The following is a 21,823-nucleotide window of genomic DNA, read 5'->3' on the forward strand; positions in this document are numbered from 1 at the left end:
ATTATAGGTCTTATTATACTTTCCATTTTCATATGCTGTAAATGCCGCAAGCGCACCAAAAAGCACGAGGTAAATGCAAGAGGAGTGAAACGAAGTGTGGATGAGATTGAATTAGAGGAAGTGAATGATCAGATATACACAAAGGTGAAGACTTCTCACCCTGCTAAAACTGAGAGAGAAAAGTTAGAACGGCTGCTGGAAGAAATAGAACTTTATAAAGTATGAAAGAAAGTTGGCATCTGGTTCCATTATATTTTGTGATGATAGTAAATATCATCAAAGAGGGGATTGATGAAGCAAAGCTTCGCACATTTTGCGGCTTGCCGAAGTCAAGAACCTCGTTTATGTGTAATAAGGTAACAAAGCGTATGTTTTACTAACATTTATTTTGTTTAGGCGAAGTTCCCGAAGCTTGCCTATGTGTATTTCTAATGAATTTAATCCGTGTCCTTTAAAAATGGCCGCCGCTTGTATTTTAGTTACTGCGCATGCGTCAGCCACACTCACGTGTCCTGACGCGTCTGCAGAAGTGGAGGGAAAGTTATGCGCATGCGTAATTCATAGCTGTGCTTATCATGTGGTACTGCTCGTGCCACTGCTCTTGTGATTGTGTCAATGTAGCTAACATTTAATGCAATAATTTTATTTCTTGATGATGAGTTAAAAGTACAAACCCTATGATGTATTTTCATAATGACATTATTATGTATTAACTTGTTTTCGCTTACTTTTCATGTACCGCGGGGAATGGGGGTCCAAACTGATTGGGAGCCATATTGACGGTCTCTTCTGCGCATGACCAGGGAGCATGGAAAGGTGGCCACTTTGGACAGTGGAACTCAGCCAGCTGGCAGCCACAGTCAAGATGCGCCTGGGAAAGCCACCTCTGCGCTACGAGAACGGCGAATGTTGCTCCTCATGTGTTACAATGTTAATTTCCTGCACAGTTCTCATGAGAACCCCAAACCTGCTAGGCGGTACCCAAATATGTTAATGAAGGCTTCAAGTCTTGTATTGTGATTGGTGTGTTACCCAAATCCTACCTTAGGACCAATCGAAATTGAGGGATTCTGACACTTTGCAACATTGGGGGGTGGTACACTGTCCCCAAACTGTATATCTACCCTGGGTTCACCTAGTGAACCGTCCGACTTGTCTGGTTTAGCTGACCTGTCACTGACCCAACGCACTCAATAGGTGACTGAAGATACAGAGCGCTGCGGAGCACTCTGTCCGAATTTGACCATAGGCTAAGGTTCTACTGAACCTTAAAGTGCTGGCAAAGCACTTAGCTGGGAGTTCGCTGACCCAATCGGGGTCTTGATCGATAGCTGCAGAGCGGGTGGAGCGCAGGCGTTGCTTCCGAACTGTGGGTTCCGGTCCTGTCCTGAAGAGGGTCCTGTCCTGAGGGTTTGCTGTCCTGTCCTGAGGGTCCTGTTCTGATTCCTATTCCGAGGGTATCCTGTCCTATCCTGGGTGTCCATTCTGCACCTGCTGTCCTTTGAGGGGTATCCTTCCTTGAGGGTTTCCTGTCCTTAACTGACCCGTGGCCAGGGTTTGGTTTCCACACCTTTCTAGGTAAATATTGCTCTGAAAACTCTTTAAATCTTGCACCTTCTAAATTTCTAACTTTTGCTTTAATAAAGTTCAACATTGCATATGTGATATTTTCCATGCCTTTCTGCAACTATTGAAAGTCATTTATATTTTTCCATAAGTTTATTCCTATGTCTTCTCATTTGTTAGAAATTATATTTTGCATAGCAGTGTGTCATTTCCTGATATGGTCTAGAACTTCATTGCCTAGATTGTTCAAAGGCCCATTCACCTTAAGTGAAGCGTGTTATTCATTATAAGCTCTCCTATAGTCACCCACACTTAGGCTATCCCTGTTTAGATAATACTGACTTGCATAGTATCTTTTCTCGTTACATTTTATTAGTACTTTGATGATTACTCTGTCATTATTTCTTTATGCCTATGTGATTTACGTTATCTTGATTATTGATTGCCTTGTTTTATTGTACCTCATGCAAGAAAATAATGAACTTTAGATAAACATTTTAAAACTTCCAGTTGTCCGTGGTCATTTTAAACAGTATTTGAATGTTATTGGTTGGGTTTGTATTTTGCTGCCTTTCTTTTACAGCTAGCTCCCTGATTCATTGTGGTCATTAGGCACCCGCATCGGTGGATGGTAAGTCGGGTGCACCGAAAATTGGTAGCAGGGAACACACACACACCAACTTGGTAGAGCTCGTGAAGTCACCTGAGCGATGTATATGGTGATTTGAAAAGTATATGGGCCCTGAAGCCGGAAACGGCGAAACTATTGGTCGGGTGGCCTCGCGCGCTCTATCACATTAACCTCTCAAAACTGTGACTGGCAAATCACGGAACTCTCCTGGAACTACATTTAGGACCAGAATTATCTTGCCATTATTATAATTCTGTGAACAATTCTGGGCAGCACAGCGGCAGGTACCTACTCTAAACCTTGCGAGATATTTGAAATATAGGTCCTGTCTGGTGACCAATTAAGTTAGAACTCATTTACTGTCAGCTTTGTTCATGTTACCAATTTCTTTTTTTTTTTAAACCATAAATGTGTAATTTGACAGTTTTGCCTTGCTTTTCGTGACTTCATCCCATTTCTCCGCCACACGTTAACTCCCAAATCATGGGTTCGAGGAGTGAATATGTGGACGGGACAAGACTGGAGTAAAAGAAACGGGAAACAAGGGAGGAGGCTGTACACGAAACGACTGAAACGTGAGACGTTAAGCAGGTGCTTCCCTCGGCGGAAGTGTACACTCTAGCAATGCGGGGCATAGAGAGAGGCGCGTGCGCCATGTGGGAACCAAACAGAATATAGAGCGCTCGTGACGCAGCGGATAGGCTGGGGCTGTCGTTAAAGAAGTCCGTTTATTTCACCGATGGGCGGGAAATCGCTTTGACGTTGAGGCTCCTGCTGTTCGCTAGCATCCGTCGCCTTCGCATGGCCGAGTCTCGGTGTTCTCAAGGCAGGATCGGCTCGTGAAGCTGCTGAGAAGACCAGACTGAAAGCGGGGCCGTTTGCGGTGCATTACCCGTCAGGAAGGCTTCCCACGCAAACGGGCGCTGAGGCGTCGCGCGTTCATCACTTTGCGGTGGCACTATCCCAGTCAACTTTTGAAGAGTAACATACGGATGATACTTCGCGCTGCCACCAGCTGGATTTTGGGAACTTGACAGGCGAGGTGGGTTTTTCTCTTGCTGTAATTTAGTGTAAACTGCTAAGACATTCCACGGATTTCACACTATGTGCACAGACCAGTAATTTTGGTTGTAACTTGAGCTCCTTCTCTTCCTTCTCCCCATCGCCAGCCACCCTATCCAAAACGGCAGGCGGCAGAAACGTAACACACCCTACACAGCCATAACCACTTTTCCACTGCCAGGTCAGCGCCTAACTCCTTTCCAATTCCAACTGGTTTTCAGCTCATGCACGCACCGCTGTGTGCTTAAAGAATAGATCGTGAAGGCATACAGAGATCCCACAGCAGCCAATCAGCACGTCGGAATTATGCATGGCGCACCAGGATTGGCTAATCTTCACGACTAATCCAATCATAGGCCACCTGAGAGATAGATATATATATATATATATATATATATATATATATTCAGCAGTACCGCCCACTCCCAGACTATTATTGAAATTTGTTTAGCTGCGGGATTGGTTCTTTTGTGTTTGCGACCCGGAAATGATACAATGACAGAATAAGTGACATTAGTGCCAAGAACAGCAACGGGCATGATACGGAGAATTGGTGTAAGTAACATACTGTTGGTCAGCGTGGTGCAGGGGTATCTGAATCCATTTATTGGGGGTTTGGCACTTTGGTTCCGAGTCACGGTGGGGATTCGTAGAGTTTAATTTTATACCGCTAGGGTTTTAACATTCTGCAAAGACCCGGACATGATTCAGAAGTAGAACTTTGTGGCATGGTCTGTAATAATTTTTAACATTTAATTATCCATTTTGGTCATTAAGGAACACATTTTAAAGTGGTTTACTTTTACATATACTGTTTCAAGTATGTACCGATAAGTGGAAAAAATACTGGATTTAGGTAATTATGCACATTTTTGTACCGGCAGGACATAACCGATATTTTTATGCTGGTATAATACATACCAGGTGGTAACAATACATACTACCCTCCTTTAATTTAGCACTAGCATCTCTTTTAAAGAACTGACCCTGTGTGTAGCTTATTTAGTCTGTTACTGTTTGACATTTTATCTGTGATCTCTTCACTATACCATATGCTGGAGTTGGACTTCAATGCTCTGTTTCGCTAGCCTGGCAGAGTCGAGAGTATGAAGAGGGTAACTGCATTACCTTATTCAAAATACTAAAATAGTATGGACCCGATATACCATGTTATCCACCTAGAAAAGTTCTCTTAATTGCCTTCAGTCGTTATTCCCTTATCTGCTAATTCTGGGGGAGGGGCAGACATCACCACTAGATGTGCGATAATAGGTAATTTTAGCCAAGGATCTAGTTAAATTGACATCGAGTGGCTGTTTTTTGCCACTTTACCAAATTATGCTGGCAATAGATAATGCACTAAAAATCTAAGCAAGTCCCAGACCAGGTGCATTACTGTTGGGATTGCAACCCACGGCTTCTTCATTAGAGCTTCTCCTCTGGATGTGGCCAAGTAGGCAAGTTAGAATCCTAGTTTTTCCATGTGACAAAATTAGATGATCTTTGACAATCATTTTCAAGCTCATTCCTTGGTTCTAGTTTCCTGCCAAGATTGCAAAACTTGCAGTTGGGCTAAACTCCGTTTGCAAACTGTGATATGACAACAGGACTGTAATCCAATGCACATTGAAAATTTCCTTAGTCGGTTCGGTTCAGCAAGCTTTATTCAGTATGTATTACAACCAGAAAAGCAACAGATATATGTATACAAACAGTTAAATCCAATTACACAGAAATGGTCCAATTAATTAATTACATTCAAATTAAAATCAGGATACTTTTTCTCACATAAATTGATTTTAAAATAAATGTCGCAACATAAAAACATATCCCACAATCCTTTAGTGCAATTAATAGATTCATAGCAGCGTTAGTTGTTCTTACAATGTATTTTTTTTTTAGCAATGGCTTTGAATAAGTAACTCATTAAAGTGCAGATAAAAATCACAGAAAAGTAGAAAGGGCATAGTGCTCTGTTTGGAATGCTCATCACATGGGCATAGGGTTATAGACCTTATTTTCATTTCGGGGCACGCAACTAGGTGATGAGCCATTCCCAACCTCAGCCTTGTTAATACAAAACGATGTGAAGGCTTTGTAACTAAAGACAAATAGCTTTGAAAGCCATCACTATCTACAATTGTTTTGTAAAACAGATATGTAGTTTGCTTCCCAACTGTTCTCATACGGATCCCATTTTTGTGTGGCAGGAACATACTCTTTATTTCCAGCTTGGACATGCCTATCACATATGCTGGATTTTCATGGATCTTAATCTTAAATAATTTGTTGTTTACTTCCAAGATATATTTTATCCAAGGGATAGATAAACTGTTGTTCAGTTGCAGGCAATCCTGGATGAGGGTTTGGGTAAATTTTGTCTTGTTCTTGGCCCAAATGGATCTCCAGAGCATTAAGGGTCGCATAGCAATCAAGTTCGATAAATATCTTATTCCCACTTCTCGGTGTACTATCTCTGAAGATGCGGGCAGGCATAAGATATGTTTTAGGAAAGCATTTTCCTCTGTTTGTAGTGCGTGGCTGGTGTTATGGCCCCACACGCGGCACCATATAATGCAATTAAAGCACATCTAGCTTTATAAATATCTATAATGTCCTTAATACAGCGGTCTCCCAATTTAGATACAAAACAGAAGACCCCATGTGCACTCTTTAGCATCTTTGAACGGACATTTGTTAATTCATGCGACCAATTTCCCTTGCCTGAAAAAGTTATCCCCAAATAGCAAAAATTGTTAACAGTTTCCACTCTGGTGCTATCTATAAAAATGTTTTTAGTTTCCTTGGGTTTTAGGCTGCATACCATAGTAAATGTTTTTGCTTTGTTTAAAAAAAAAAAAAACTTTTTGTAATTTTTTTTTTTAGAAACATGTTTTTGCTTTGTTGATTAATAACTTCCTACTGATAGTAAAAGCTTCAAACTTATCTAGTAGTCGCTGTAGGCCAACCGGAGTTATAGACAAAAGCACAGCATCATCTCCATAAAGCAGGACCGGTATAGCATGACCTGCAGCTGAGGTGCATCCGCCTGCACTGACTTGAGGGCTGTGTCGACTTTATTTATAAAGAAATTAAAAAGCAACAGTGCTTGGCACAGCCTTGGCGGATGCCTCGTTTGACCTAAAAATTTGGGGTGCACTCACCGCGTTGACCATACCAGACTCTGGTTGTTTATTATTTGTACAACCTCGCGATAAAATAATCGGTTCTGGAGCTCCAAGGTTAAGCAGAACTGGCCAAAGGATAGCATGGTCAACCAGATCAAAAGCACTACTGAAATCTGCAAAACATAAATATAGACTCCCTTGTTTTGCACACGTATATTTACCTATGAAAAGCTGTAAGTTAATGTATTGCTCTGTCGTACCTAACCCTCTTCTAAAACCATGTTGTGCCAGTGATAAAATCACGTTATCTGTTACCCACTCCTCATGTCTTGCTAATAAAACTCTACTCATCACTTTTATTGAAGTCTAAGAGGGAACTGGGACAGTAATATTTAGCTTCTGATTTGTTCCCTTTTTAGGTCTAGGAACTGCGAACAGATCGCGAAGCGATCTGTCGTTCCGAGACACTATTGCAATCATTCTTGCTTTCCAGGAGTCAAGGGAGACAGGAGACAAGTGAGGTGCACGCGCAACCTTGGAACTGGGATCAGGTCGCGCGCGCTTCCTGTCTCCCATGGCTCCTTGGAAGCAGACTCGCACACACATACAGACCCCCCCCCTCGCCGCGCATACACGCACTCTCACTCACAGAACCCCCCCCGCCGCAGCGCATGCACGCACACACCGAGACCCCCCCCTTCCTACCTCGTCTCGGCCTGTCTGTGTGTGTGGCTCTGTCTGTGTGTGTGTGGCTCTGTCTGTGTGTGTGTGGCTCTGTCTGTGTGTGTGTGGCTCTGTCTGTGTGTGTGTGGCTCTGTCTGTGTGTGTGTGGCTCTGTCTGTGTGTGGCTCTGTCTGTGTGTGTGTGGCTCTGTCTGTGTGTGTGTGGCTCTGTGTGTGTGTGGCTCTGTGTGTGTGTGGCTCTGTGTGTGTGTGGCTCTGTCTGTGTGTGGCTCTGTCTGTGTGTGTGTGGCTCTGTCTGTGTGTGTGGCTCTGTGTGTGTGTGTGTGGCTCTGTGTGTGGCTCTGTCTGTGTGTGTGGCTCTGTCTGTGTGTGTGGCTCTGTCTGTGTGTGTGGCTCTGTCTGTGTGTGTGTGTGTGGCTCTGTCTGTGTGTGTGTGTGGCTCTGTGTGTGTGTGTGTGGCTCTGTGTGTGTGTGTGTGGCTCTGTGTGTGTGTGTGGGGCTCTGTGTGTGTGTGTGGGGCTGTGTGTGTGTGTGTGGGGCTGTGTGTGTGTGTGTGGGGCTCTGTGTGTGTGTGGGGCTCTGTGTGTGTGTGGCTCTGTGTGTGTGTGGCTCTGTGTGTGTGTGGCTCTGTGTGTGTGTGGCTCTGTGTGTGTGTGGCTCTGTGTGTGTGTGGCTCTGTGTGTGTGTGGCTCTGTGTGTGTGGCTCTGTGTGTGTGGCTCTGTGTGTGTGGCTCTGTGTGTGTGGCTCTGTGTGTGTGGCTCTGTGTGTGTGGCTCTGTGTGTGTGGCTCTGTGTGTGTGGCTCTGTGTGTGTGGCTCTGTGTGTGTGGCTCTGTGTGTGTGGCTCTGTGTGCGTGTGTGGCTCTGTGTGTGTGTGCGTGTGTGGCTCTGTGTGTGTGTGCGTGTGTGGCTCTGTGTGTGTGTGCGTGTGTGGCTCTGTGTGTGTGTGTGTGTGTGTGGCTCTCTGTGTGTGCGTGTGTGGCTCTCTGTGTGTGTGTGTGGCTCTGTGTGTGTGTGTGTGTGTGGCTCTGTGTGTGTGTGCGTGGCTCTGTGTGTGTGTGCGTGGCTCTGTGTGTGTGTGCGTGGCTCTCTGTGTGTGTGTGCGTGGCTCTCTGTGTGTGTGTGCGTGGCTCTCTGTGTGTGTGCGCGTGGCTCTCTGTGTGTGTGCGCGTGGCTCTCTGTGTGTGTGCGCGTGGCTCTGTGTGTGTGTGTGTGCGTGGCTCTGTGTGTGTGTGTGTGCGTGGCTCTGTGTGTGTGTGCGTGGCTCTGTGTGTGTGCGCGTGGCTCTGTGTGTGTGCGCGTGGCTCTGTGTGTGTGTGCGTGGCTCTGTGTGCGTGGCTGTGTGGCTCTGTGTGTGTGCGTGTGTGGCTCTGTGTGTGTGTGCGTGGCTCTGTGTGTGTGTGCGTGGCTCTGTGTGCGTGTGTGGCTCTGTGTGTGTGCGTGTGTGGCTCTGTGTGTGTGCGTGTGTGGCTCTGTGTGTGTGCGTGTGTGGCTCTGTGCGTGTGTGGCTCTGTGTGCGTGTGTGGCTGTGTGTGTGTGTGTGTGTGTGTGTGCGTGGCTCTGTCTGTGTGTGTGCGTGGCTCTGTCTGTGTGTGTGCGTGGCTCTGTCTGTGTGTGTGCGTGGCTCTGTCTGTGTGTGTGCGTGGCTCTGTCTGTGTGTGTGCGTGGCTCTGGCTGTGTGTGTGCGTGGCTCTGGCTGTGTGTGCGTGTGCGTGGCTGTGGCTGTGTGTGCGTGGCTGTGTGTGTGTGCGTGGCTGTGTGTGCGTGGCTGTGTGTGGCTGTGTTTGTGTATGTGGCTGTGTTTGTGTGTGTGGCTGTGTGTGTGTGCGTGGCTGTGTGTGTGTGCGTGGCTGTGTGTGTGTGCGTGGCTGTGTGTGTGTGCGTGGCTGTGTGTGTGTGCGTGGCTGTGTGTGTGTGCGTGGCTGTGTGTGCGTGGCTGTGTGTGTGTGTGTGGCTCTGTGCGTGTGTGGCTCTGTGTGTGTGCGTGGCTCTGGCTGTGTGTGTGCGTGGCTCTGGCTGTGTGTGTGCGTGGCTCTGGCTGTGTGTGTGCGTGTGTGTGGCTGTGTGCGTGTGTGTGCGTGACTGTGTGTGCGTGACTGTGTGTGTGTGTGCGTGACTGTGTGTGTGTGTGCGGCTGTGTGTGTGTGCGTGGCTGTGTGTGCGGCTGTGTGTGTGGCTGTGTGTGTGGCTCTGTGTGTGTGTGGCTCTGTGTGTGTGTGTGTGTGGCTCTGTGTGTGTGTGTGTGGCTCTGTGTGTGTGTGTGTGGCTCTGTGTGTGTGTATGTGTGGCTCTGTGTGTGTGTGGCTCTGTGTGTGTGTGGCTCTGTGTGTGTGTGGCTCTGTGTGTGTGTGGCTCTGTGTGTGTGTGGCTCTGTGTGTGTGTGGCTCTGTGTGTGTGTGGCTCTGTGTATGTGTGGCTCTGTGTGTGTGGGGCTCTGTGTGTGTGGGGCTCTGTGTGTGTGGGGCTCTGTGTGTGTGTGTGTGTGGCTCTGTGTGTGTGTGTGTGGCTCTGTGTGTGTGTGGCTCTGTGTGTGTGTGGCTCTGTGTGTGTGTGGCTCTGTGTGTGTGTGTGTGGCTCTGTGTGTGTGTGGCTCTGTGTGTGTGTGTGGCTCTGTGTGTGTGTGTGGCTCTGTGTGTGTGTGTGGCTCTGTGTGTGTGTGGCTCTGTGTGTGTGTGGCTCTGTGTGTGTGTGGCTCTGTGTGTGTGTGGCTCTGTGTGTGTGTGGCTCTGTGTGTGTGGCTCTGTGTGTGTGCGCGTGGCTGTGGCTGTGGCTGTGTGTGTGTGTGTGCGTGGCTGTGGCTGTGTGTGTGTGTGTGCGTGGCTGTGTGTGCGCGTGGCTGTGTGTGTGTGGCTCTGTGTGTGTGTGGCTCTGTGTGTGTGTGGCTCTGTGTGTGTGTGGCTCTGTGTGTGTGTGGCTCTGTGTGTGTGTGGCTCTGTGTGTGTGTGGCTCTGTGTGTGTGTGGCTCTGTGTGTGTGGGGCTCTGTGTGTGTGGGGCTCTGTGTGTGTGGGGCTCTGTGTGTGTGGGGCTCTGTGTGTGTGGGGCTCTGTGTGTGTGGCTCTGTGTGTGTGTGTGTGGCTCTGTGTGTGTGTGTGGCTCTGTGTGTGTGTGTGTGGCTCTGTGTGTGTGTGTGGCTCTGTGTGTGTGTGTGGCTCTGTGTGTGTGTGTGGCTCTGTGTGTGTGTGTGGCTCTGTGTGTGTGTGGCTCTGTGTGTGTGTGGCTCTGTGTGTGTGTGGCTCTGTGTGTGTGTGGCTCTGTGTGTGTGGTGTGGCTCTGTGTGTGTGGCTCTGTGTGTGTGGCTCTGTGTGTGGCTGTGGCTGTGTGCGTGGCTGTGGCTGTGTGTGTGTGTGTGTGCGTGGCTGTGGCTGTGTGTGTGTGTGTGCGTGGCTGTGTGTGTGTGTGGGGCTCTGTGTGTGTGGGGCTCTGTGTGTGTGGGGCTCTGTGTGTGTGTGTGTGGGGCTCTGTGTGTGTGTGTGTGTGGCTCTGTGTGTGTGTGTGTGGCTCTGTGTGTGTGTGGCTCTGTGTGTGTGTGGCTCTGTGTGTGTGTGGCTCTGTGTGTGTGTGGCTCTGTGTGTGTGTGGCTCTGTGTGTGTGTGGCTCTGTGTGTGTGTGGCTCTGTGTGTGTGTGGCTCTGTGTGTGTGTGTGGCTCTGTGTGTGTGTGTGGCTCTGTGTGTGTGTGGCTCTGTGTGTGTGCGGCTCTGTGTGTGTATGTGTGGCTCTGTGTGTGTATGTGGCTCTGTGTGTGTGTGCGGCTCTGTGTGTGTATGTGTGTATGTGTGTATGTGTGTATGTGTGGCTCTGTGTATGTGTGGCTCTGTGTATGTGTGGCTCTGTGTGTGTGTGGCTCTGTGTGTGTGTGGCTCTGTGTGTGTGTGGCTCTGTGTGTGTGTGTGCGGCTCTGTGTGTGTGTGTGCGGCTCTGTGTGTGTGTGTGCGGCTCTGTGTGTGTGTGTGCCTCTGTGTGTGTGTGTGGCTCTGTGTGTGTATGTGGCTCTGTGTGTGTGGGGCTCTGTGTGTGTGGGGCTCTGTGTGTGTGGGGCTCTGTGTGTGTGGGGCTCTGTGTGTGTGGGGCTCTGTGTGTGTGTGGCTCTGTGTGTGTGTGGCTCTGTGTGTGTGTGGCTCTGTGTGTGTGTGGCTCTGTGTGTGTGTGGCTCTGTGTGTGTGTGGCTCTGTGTGTGTGTGGCTCTGTGTGTGTGTGGCTCTGTGTGTGTGTGGCTCTGTGTGTGTGTGGCTCTGTGTGTGTGTGGCTCTGTGTGTGTGTGGCTCTGTGTGTGTGGCTCTGTGTGTGTGGCTCTGTGTGTGTGGCTCTGTGTGTGTGTGGCTCTGTGTGTGTGTGTGTGTGTGGCTCTGTGTGTGTGGCTCTGTGTGTGTGGCTCTGTGTGTGTGGCTCTGTGTGTGTGGCTCTGTGTGTGTGGCTCTGTGTGTGTGGCTCTGTGTGTGTGCGCGTGGCTGTGTGTGCGTGGCTGTGGCTGTGGCTGTGTGTGTGTGTGTGTGTGTGTGTGTGTGTGTGCGTGGCTGTGGCTGTGGGTGTGTGTGTGGCTGTGTGTGTGTGTGTGCGCGTGGCTGTGTGCGTGGCTGTGTGTGTGTGTGTGGCTGTGTGTGTGCGGCTGTGTGTGTGTGTGTGTGGCTCTGTGTGTGTGTGTGTGGCTCTGTGTGTGTGTGTGTGGCTCTGTGTGTGTGTGTGCGGCTCTGTGTGTGTATGTGCGGCTCTGTGTGTGTGTGCGGCTCTGTGTGTGTATGTGCGGCTCTGTGTGTGTGTGCGGCTCTGTGTGTGTGTGCGGCTCTGTGTGTGTGTGCGGCTCTGTGTGTGTGTGTGTGTGTGTGGCTCTGTGTGTGTGTGGCTCTGTGTGTGTGTGGCTCTGTGTGTGTGTGGCTCTGTGTGTGTGTGGCTCTGTGTGTGTGTGTGGCTCTGTGTGTGTGTGTGTGTGTGGCTCTGTGTGTGTGTGTGGCTCTGTGTGTGTGTGTGTGTGGCTCTGTGTGTGTGTGTGTGTGGCTCTGTGTGTGTGTGTGTGTGGCTCTGTGTGTGTGTGTGTGTGGCTCTGTGTGTGTGTGTGTGTGGCTCTGTGTGTGTGTGTGTGTGGCTCTGTGTGTGTGTGTGGCTCTGTGTGTGTGTGTGGCTCTGTGTGTGTGTGTGGCTCTGTGTGTGTGTGTGGCTCTGTGTGTGGCTCTGTGTGTGTGTGTGGCTCTGTGTGTGTGTGTGGCTCTGTGTGTGTGTGGCTCTGTGTGTGTGTGGCTCTGTGTGTGTGTGGCTCTGTGTGTGTGGCTCTGTGTGTGGCTCTGTGTGTGTGGCTCTGTGTGTGGCTCTGTGTGTGTGCGCGTGGCTGTGTGTGCGCGGCTGTGTGTGTGCGCGGCTGTGTGTGTGTGCGTGGCTGTGTGCGTGCGTGGCTCTGTGTGCGTGCGTGGCTCTGTGTGCGTGCGTGGCTCTGTGTGCGTGCGTGGCTCTGTGTGTGCGTGCGTGGCTCTGTGTGTGTGGCTCTGTGTGTGTGTGTGGCTCTGTGTGTGTGTGGCTCTGTGTGTGTGTGTGTGGCTCTGTGTGTGTGTGTGGCTCTGTGTGTGGCTCTGTGGCTCTGTGTGTGTGTGCGTGGCTCTGCGTGCGTGGCTGTGTGTGTGTGTGCGTGGCTGTGTGTGTGGCTCTGTGTGTGTGTGTGGCTCTGTGCGTGGCTCTGTGTGTGCGTGCGTGGCTCTGTCTGTGTGCGTGGCTCTGTCTGTGTGGCTCTGGCTGTGTGTGTGTGCGTGGCTCTGGCTGTGTGTGTGTGCGTGGCTCTGGCTGTGTGTGTGTGTGTGTGCGTGGCTGTGTGTGTGTGTGTGCGTGGCTGTGTGTGTGTGTGTGTGCGTGGCTGTGTGTGTGTGTGTGTGCGTGGCTGTGTGTGTGTGTGTGTGCGTGGCTGTGTGTGTGTGTGTGTGCGTGGCTGTGTGTGTGTGTGTGTGTGGCTGTGTGTGTGTGTGTGTGTGGCTGTGTGTGTGTGTGTGCGTGGCTGTGTGTGTGTGTGTGCGTGGCTGTGTGTGTGTGTGTGCGTGGCTGTGTGTGTGTGTGTGCGTGGCTGTGTGTGTGTGTGTGCGTGCGTGGCTGTGTGTGCGTGGCTGTGTGTGTGCGTGGCTCTGTGCGTGCGTGTTTGGCTCTCTGTGTGTGCGTGTGTTTGGCTCTGTGTGTGCGTGTGTGTGGCTCTGTCTGTCTGTGTGCGTGGCTCTGTCTGTGTGTGCGTGTCTGTGTGTGCGCGTGGCTCTGTCTGTGTGTGTGCGTGTCTGTGTGTGCGCGTGTCTGTGTGTGCGCGTGGCTCTCTGTGTGTGCGCGTGGCTCTCTGTGTGTGCGCGTGGCTCTGTGTGTGTGTGCGCGTGGCTCTCTGTGTGCGTGGCTCTGTGTGTGTGTGCGCGTGGCTCTCTGTGTGCGTGGCTCTGTCTGTGTCTGTGGCTCTGTCTGTGTGTGTGCGTGTCTGTGTGTGCGCGTGTCTGTGTGTGCGCGTGGCTCTCTGTGTGTGCGCGTGGCTCTGTGTGTGTGTGCGCGTGGCTCTCTGTGTGCGTGGCTCTGTGTGTGTGTGCGCGTGGCTCTCTGTGTGCGTGGCTCTGTCTGTGTCTGTGGCTCGGTCTGTGTGTGTGTCTCTGTGGCTCGGTCTGTGTGTGTGTGTGCGTGGCTCTGTCTGTGTGTGTGTGTGTGTGTGTGTGTGTGTATCAAGGAGGGGGTCTGTCGAAGAGCCAGGTTTTGAGGTTTCTTGCAAAGATGGGGAGCGATGTTATCTCTCTGAGGTGGAGCAGAAGGTCTGTTCAGGCTCTGGCCGCGTGGAAGGAAAAGGAGCGGCCTCCCGATCTTGTCTTGCTGGTGCGGGGGACCACAGCATAGGAGAGCTGGGCTGATCGCAGGGTCCTTTGGGGCACGTGGAAATTGAGTCAGCTGTTAAGGTATGCTGGTCCCGTGTCGTGGATGGCCTTGTGAGCGTGGGTTAGCATCTTGAAGGTGACTCTAGCTTCGATGGGGAGCAAGTGGAGTGTGCGCAGGTGCTTGGAGATGTGGCAGTGGCTTGGCAGGTTGAGTACCAGTCTTGCGGTAGCGTTTTGGATGTCCTGTAGCTTGCAGTGAGGTTTTTGATTATTCCGGCATAGAGTGCGTTGCCGTAGTCGAGCCTGCTGGTGACCAGGGTGTGAGTGACAGTCTTTCTGTGTTCGAGGGGGATTTATTCATTTATTTATTTATTTTATATTCTTATAAAGCGCCAGACTAGACCCCCGAAGGGGTATCTCCGCGCTATTGCTGCAACACAAGAGTGTACTAATTCTGAGAGTATGTCCAGTAAAAGGGTGCAAGAGCTGGAAGGCAATTATTTATCAGGATACAGATACGTTTTTAAAGTTTTCCGAAAACTCAGATGACTGGAAATAGATCTGAGTTCTGGGGGCAGAGAATTCCAGAGTGCTGGTCCGGCATAAGCTAATGCACGGCCGCCTTGTCTGGCCTTTTTTACTCTTGGTATCTGCAAGAACTGCTGATGACTGGAGCGCAGAGGTCGCCCAGGGATGTAGGACTGAAAGATTTCGGTCATGTATTTAGGGCCCTCCCCTATCATACTCTTATGAATAGTGCATAGAGTTTTGAATTGGACTCATTTCCTTACTGGAAGCCAGTGGAGTCTCACCAGCAGGGGAACGGAAGGAGTCCTTGATGGAACATTCAGGACAATCCTTGCTGCTGTATTTTGGATTACTTGCAATTTACTGAGTTGCTCCTCGTTAGCTCCGAGGAGCAACCCATTGCAGTAATCCACCCTGCTGATGACCAGAGCCTGCACAAGCGTTTTTCTGTGATGGTCTGGTATGTAGGGGAAGACTCGTCTCAACATCCCAATAGCCCGGAAGCAGGTACCAGCAACCTGATTTACATGTCCCTTAAAGGTAAGTTGCTGATCAAAGAGCACTCCCAGGTTCCTAACAGAACTCTTGGGGGTGGGGACAGGACCTAGCTCCACGGGCCACCAGTCAGATGACCAATATGTTGCCGCTTGTCCAAAACACATGACCTCCGTTTTCCCCACATTACACTGCAGACAGTTAGTTGACATCCAGTCTGCAATGGCTCTCATGCCATCTGCAAAAGATCTTTTTATTGCAGATGAGAGTTTTGAAAGGGAAAAGGAGTTGGGTGTCGTCGGCATACGACACCGGGGTGAACCCGAAAGATCTAGCTAAGTTGGCTAGGGGGGCCACATACACATTGAAGAGTGTAGGACTAAGGCATGAGCCTTGTGGCACTCCCTTATTGAGCTCCCTTAGTGTGGATTTGTGGGAGCCCAGCCTAACTTCTTGGACACGACCAGTCAAAAAGCTCTTCATCCATGTCAGAGCCTCTCCCTCCACACCCACCTCACCTAGGCGGTCAAGAAGCACCGTGTGAGACACCGTATCGAAAGCGGCGGAAAGGTCCAACAGCACCAGAATCATAGAGCTGCCATCATCCAGTGCCATTCTGATGTTATTGGTCACTGTCTGAAGGGCTGATTCTGTGCTGTGGTTTGGCCTGAAACCAAATTGTGAATAGTCCAGGCCATCCGTCGCTTCAAGATGTTGAGAGAGATAGGTGTTCACGTGCCTCTCCGTAACCTTGCCCAGGTAGGGTAGGAGGGAGATAGGTCGTAAGTTGGAGAGGTCTGTCCAAGGGGAAGATGCTTTTTTTCTAATCGGGTTCACCACCGCCCTTTTCCAGTCTGCAGGGACCTGGCCTTTCGTTAAGGAGATGTTAATCACATCCAACATGTGAGGTCCCAAAAAAGAGATCATGGGGCCAACCATTTTAGTTGGAATAAGGTCATTAGGCGACCCAGATTAAATGTGACTGCAGAAAGAGAGGAGCTCTGTGTTGGTGATCGGAGGGAAAAATAGAAAGGGTGGGTTTGTTGCTAGATACCGGAAAATGAGGATGGGGATGGCCTTTGTTAGTAATTTTTATAGCGCCATTGGCTGCTACTATTTTTTCATAGATGTTGTTTATTTTGTCCTCAAAATATGTCGAGACTTCATCACATAGGTCTTGTGAGAAGTCCTCAGAGCTATCACAAGCAGTCGGCTTAATAAAATTCTGCAGGATGTTAAAAAGCTCCTTAGAGCAGTTGCCTGCCTGTGCTATCTGCTGCGTTAGATGTTGTTTCCTGGCTTGCTTTATATTTTTATAATACTTGGATTGAGTATCTAAGAAAGCTACTCTGCTGCTCTCAGTCTTCCCTTTCCTCCAAGCCTTCTCAGCTCGTCTGCAGTTTTGTTTTGCTACCCTCAGTTCGTGGGTATACTAGCTATCTTGTTTAGGCACAGGATACTGTTTGTGTTTTTTTAATGGGGCTACAATGTCAATAGCTTGCTTAATAGAGACATTGAGCTTAGTTAAGGCCATATCAGCGGTGTCAGTTGCTGAAATTTCCGGATTTGTCCAGAATTCCTGAATTTTATTGGCAGTGACTTTATGCCACTGTCGTCGCCAAGTGGGGGGAAGAGGAGCACTCTTAACAGTTCTTACAGGAGTTACTAAAAGAAATTCAAGCATGGAGTGGTCTGTCCATGAAATTTCTTTTGCCGGGGAGCAGATTACTTTGGCACAATTACAAAAAAGTAAATCTAGCATATGTCCTCCTTTGTGGGTGGGTCCATGATTTTGTAATTCAAGACCTAAGTTAGAAAGGTCTGTAATCAGGGCAGTGGCATCAGAATGTGTGTGGTAGATCCATTTGAAGGTCTTGTGGAGAAGTGTGGCTCGGGGGTTAGAGGCGGCAGACCCGGAAGCTGAGATCGGTCCTGGACCAGGGTTCAATTCCCCGCCTCGGCGGGTCTTGGACTAAAAATTCCACGGACTCGATAATTCTCACCCCGGTGCCTCCTCGACTCACGGGTTCACACTCTGCGACTCTGGGCAATAGCTTGCTTAATCTCCACAACGGCCCCTCGCGGCGGGATGCCTGACTTTCACCTTGTGGATACCCTGCTATCTCACAAGGGAATATCAGGACGGGTTCCCTATGCAAGCGCCGGGACACCCACTGCGGGTAGCCGTGCGCTATATAAGCACAATCTACATTTACATTTACGTAGGAGGCAGAGGGTGTGGAAGCAGGAGGACGAGACTGAGTTGATCTGGCGGTCCATTTTGAGCTGAGTCCAGGATGATTCCCAGGTTGGTGTGTGGTCCGTTGGGGTAGGCGGGCTTCAGAGGGCGGGGGCCACCAGGTGTTGTTCCAGGCGTCTTGGTTTGGGCCCATGATGAGTACTTCCGTTTTGTTTGTGTTTAGTTGTAGGCAGCTCTTTTTCATCCATTTGGCGACTGCTTCCATGCCTTCTCGAAAGTTGTCTGGCGGTGTTGAGTTTGTTGGATAGGGGGAGGATGAGTTGGGTATTGTCTGCGTATGACACAATCCAGAGTCCATAGGCTCTGGAGATGGGGGTGAGCGGAGCCATATAGACGTTGAAGAGCATAAGGCTGAGGGAGGACCCCTGGGGGACTCGGTAGGTATAGCGTCTGAGAGGAAAGGGGGAGTCTGACCTGCTCCGTTCTGCTGGAGAGGAAGGAGCGGATCTAGTTGAGGGCCTTGTCTTGGATCCCTGCGTCATGGAGTCTGCGTATTAGGGGGCGGTGATAAGACTGTGTCGAACGCCGCTGAGAGGTCGAGGAGGATGAGGGCTGCTGTTTCTCCTTTGTACAGTAAGGTACGGATGTCGTCTGTTGCGGCAAGGAGTTGGGTTTCGTACTGTGTTTTTCTGACGCCGGATTGGGAGGAGTCGAGGATGTTGTGCTCTTTGATGAATGTGGTGAATTGGTTGTTGATGGCTTTCTCGATGACTTTCGCTGGGAACGGGAGCAGGGAGATTGGTCTGTAGTTTTTGAGGTCGGTGGCGTCCGCCGAGGGTTTCTTCAGGAACGGGGGTTGATCTCGGCGTGTTTCCAGTCGTCGGGGAACGAGGCGGTTGCCAGGGAGCGGTTGATGGTGTGGCAGAGCATGGGTGCGATGGTGTCGGCAGCTCTGTTGAAAATGTGGTGGGGGCAGGGGTCTGTGGGGGCCCCGGAGTGGATTGACTTCATCGTCTTCATTGGGTCTTCAGTGGTGAGGGCTGTCCAGTTGTCGTAGATGCCCTTGATTTTGTGGTGGAAAAAGGTGCTGAGTTTGTCGCTGAGGTCTTGTGAGGGAGGGATGTTGGTGGACTCGCTGGTGGGTTGGGCGCACTCCTTGATGATGTTTGAGTTCTTTCCTGTTGTGTGCATGTGTGGAGATTCTGTCTTCAATCTCTTTTTCCTCATTGTTCTGATGAGTTGGTGGTGGGCATTGGAGGCGGCTCTGATGTTGTTGTGGGTGGGGGATTTCCTGCAGGCAGCGCTGCCTGGCTATCCACAAAAGCCGGCATCAAACGTTCAAAAGTGTTCGAATCAACCCCAGGTACTCGGGGGTGTTTAGATGGTGAAGAGCCACGGGTATCTGGGTCCGAAGGGACTGTGGCCGTAGGGGGTGCAGCCATCCGCTGTTCAAGATGTTCAAATACCTAGTTGATCTTCGCGAGAGCCTGTCCTCCAAGGGAGTGATAGCTTGGCCCACTGCCTGGTAGATAGAAGAATCTACCCCCTCAAGTTCCCCCCCCCCCCCCCCTTCCCCCCAGGTATCTCTGCAAGGGGGTCTTCATCCTCTTGGAACTAGTCATAGTACTCCATGGTATTGGTCAAAATGGGGGAAAGACTAATTATTAAAGTGGTGAACCCCCCCCCGCCGACAATGCGGGCTAAGATGTTAAGGGCTGGGTGTCAGCCTACACTCTGGGCGGATATACCACAATTTATTCAGCGTTCAAGCCCCAGTGGACAAAGCTGCTGGCTGCAATATCAAATATAGTGGACTTCCAAATCCCCAATCTTGAGGGATTATTACATGTCTGGGCCGTGTACCCTTTAAGGCTGTCACTGGTTCATACAAGACCCCCACGAGGCGTTCTGCCAACCAATCCGGACTCTAAATCCCTTCTGTTTAAAACGGTCTGGCAGGGAAACCGAGCGTAAAAATGCAAAGTGGTAATCAGCGTAGTATTAATATCCGCCACCGCCGCTTACCGACCCAAAACCGGGCATTCCCCTCAGACCAGAGACCCTGCTGTAAGCGCGCGTGGTGTTTGAATCCCCGAAATCAGACACTGTGACGCGCTGGGAACGACCTCCTGGCGGTGGGAGGACCGCAGAGCACAAGCTAGCAAGGCGCTGCTTAGCGACGGGGAAACCCGTTCCTACGGCACCACAGAAACTGCAAGCGCAGATACGCACTGTAAATGAAATCAACAGAAATCAAAGGATGCAGCGCAATCATGAACACAAGCTGCCTAGACCGAATCAAGTAAAGGACACATCGCGATCGTGCCTAATTAATCCTCAACAATTTAGGCAAAAAACCCAGCACAAGCACCCACAAATGGAAATTGGCATAAATGTCAACACAGCACGAAACAGACAATTCGCATACAAAGCAATAAACAGTAAAATAACTGAAGAGTACTTATTTAGCTGCGTAGCAGCAAATGAGGAGGTGACCCTAGCAAAGGACTATGTTGGACTCAAGGGCCCCTGATTGAACTTTGATACCTTGTTGTGATTAGATATTGCTATGTTGTTTTTCTTGCTACCTTTCCCTATGGTTCATGGGAAACGTAGTCTTTGTTAACCTTTCGCTGCTATGAGAATTAAGTGAAGAAAGAAGGAATAATCCTCGCCTCCATTCCTGACATCGAATTACTACAAGTGTCTGTATTATACTGTGAGTCTGAATTATTAGCTTTAGGTCCAGGAGTTGTAAAGAAAACCATGCAAACAGGTGAGTCATATAGTCATTTGGCTAAACCCTCAGTAGAGAACTGAGTTGAATTATAGGTTCCATTTCGTAGTATATCATTTACTTTTGAGTATGACTTGTTCATTTGGAATTGCCAATCGCTATACTGTTAAATTGACTTTTGGTATGGAAGGTTTCTGTAAGTCCTTCATTGTCCCAAGTCCCAGACAGGTAGTCTACTGCATAGTTTGTTAAAAAAAATCCATTCTTTCGGTTTTACGCAAGTCTGAAATAAGGCTTCTTTGCCATGGATCTGCCAAGATTTGATTCCCTAAATACTTTGTCAATATTGCTTTCCAATACTCCCATCCCTGGATAACCAGATTTCAACTAAACTCAGTGGACTAAATCAGTGTGTTGGTAGTGATTTAGATTCTTTGAAAGCTGTTGTGGCTTCATAAAAACTAAAGCTGAATGGTGTGATCTGTCAGCACTCTGAAAATAAGGACATTTTTTAAAGAAATTATTGTGACTGTCAGGAGGCGGAGCCTCACAATGTTCCCACTGTGTGTAATTGTAAATTTCTCTAGGATAACTAGTCCTATGTGTTTAATAATGTGCGTAGTCATGATAACAATACATCTTTGTGATTGGCTGAATTAAAATAAGGATCTTCATTACTATGCCATGAGCCAGGACCCCAAATTTAGGCCAGTGGTACCACTTCCTAGGGGAGGGGTACTAACAAGATTTTTTTTGCAAAGTTTGGATGCCTACAGATTGAAAATATGTGATAGCAAGTCATCACTCTTTGCTTTTTGTCTGATATTATTGGATTAGCAGCAATAGCCAAAAAAAGAATGGTTTTCACGTTTTTGATAAATGGCATACAAATTCATCATAATATATGGAAAAATAAATCTTAATTCTTCCAGTCAACGTTATATACATAATAAACATGGGGCTTGAAAAATCACAAAAATTGCACTAGACCTGCAGATCTAGTAACCTGAAACATCTACTCTCGCCAACTGAAATGCATTTGACCTCCGACTCTAAACGCTGAGCAAATATGACAAGTTAACAAGAAGATTTTAAAAGCTTTTTTTATTATTAAATAAATAACTAAAAGGCAACCTTTTCATTTACTTGATGAGATGAGTCGCGTTACACGGTTTTAATCACAATTGACACCGTTGTACAATATATCGTATAAAATAATAATGTAGCGATTCTCTATGGCGTTACAGGATCTTCCAAAGAGAAAACAACTGGAGGTTCACATATATATTACCACGGTAGCTATTCCATTTGCACTATATGCCAATCCACTTTTTGAGGCACCCTCTAGAAACCTTATTAAACAACAAATGGAGGAGTACCCCCTGGAAGAGTGACAGAGAAAATCTCTACACCCGGAGCTTAAGGCTCAATGGAGCACAGTGTGTTCAACCTTTTGTCAGGACAAAGCATGTCCTTTTTGAAGACCCCTCACTCACCAACCTGGTTGGTGACATGCTTCATCATCGGGGTCCCACCCCGAAGGCCGAGTGCCAACAGGGTGTGCTGCGACACCTGATTACAGTGGAGCGGGTTTTCTTTATCTTTTATATGTACAATGATTATAAAAGGTGAATAGGTGGATTAAAAAGGGAACTATACTACTCACTGCAAGACTTTATTCTTGAATGATTGCACCCCCATAAAATTAAAGTGTGACACCTGTGTCTAATTAGGTAGACTTTGATGTCAGAGACGTGTAGTGTTTAATTAAATAGCGACGTGTGCTATGTGATATTAAAATGAGGTCTACATGTTTCAACCATCTTGCGATTGTGGGTTTTCGTCAGGACCGAAGGTAGTGATCTGGGTGGTACGCACACGCTAAGGTGCGCCCAGTCCTCGATCACGTGAGAAAAGTTGGTCCACAAAATTATGGACCTACACAAAAATACAAAAGTCTTCTCCCCACTCCGGAAGAAAAAC

The 21,823-nt window shown here is 48.9% G+C and overlaps 1 protein-coding gene across 1 annotated transcript in view; it reads left to right on the top strand.

The window, feature by feature from the left end:
- The first annotated feature begins 2,856 nt into the window (after positions 1-2,856).
- Positions 2,857-21,823, top strand: part of HAUS3 (HAUS augmin like complex subunit 3) — a 108,167-nt gene continuing 89,200 nt past the window's right edge. Inside the window, exon 1 of the mRNA XM_078678604.1 lies at positions 2,857-3,239. The gene's annotated coding sequence lies outside the window, so the exon portion shown is untranslated. The remainder of the gene's footprint in view (positions 3,240-21,823) is intronic.

Source organism: Lissotriton helveticus, chromosome 2_2 (assembly GCF_964261635.1).
Source record: "Lissotriton helveticus chromosome 2_2, aLisHel1.1, whole genome shotgun sequence".
Taxonomy (NCBI): domain Eukaryota; kingdom Metazoa; phylum Chordata; class Amphibia; order Caudata; family Salamandridae; genus Lissotriton; species Lissotriton helveticus.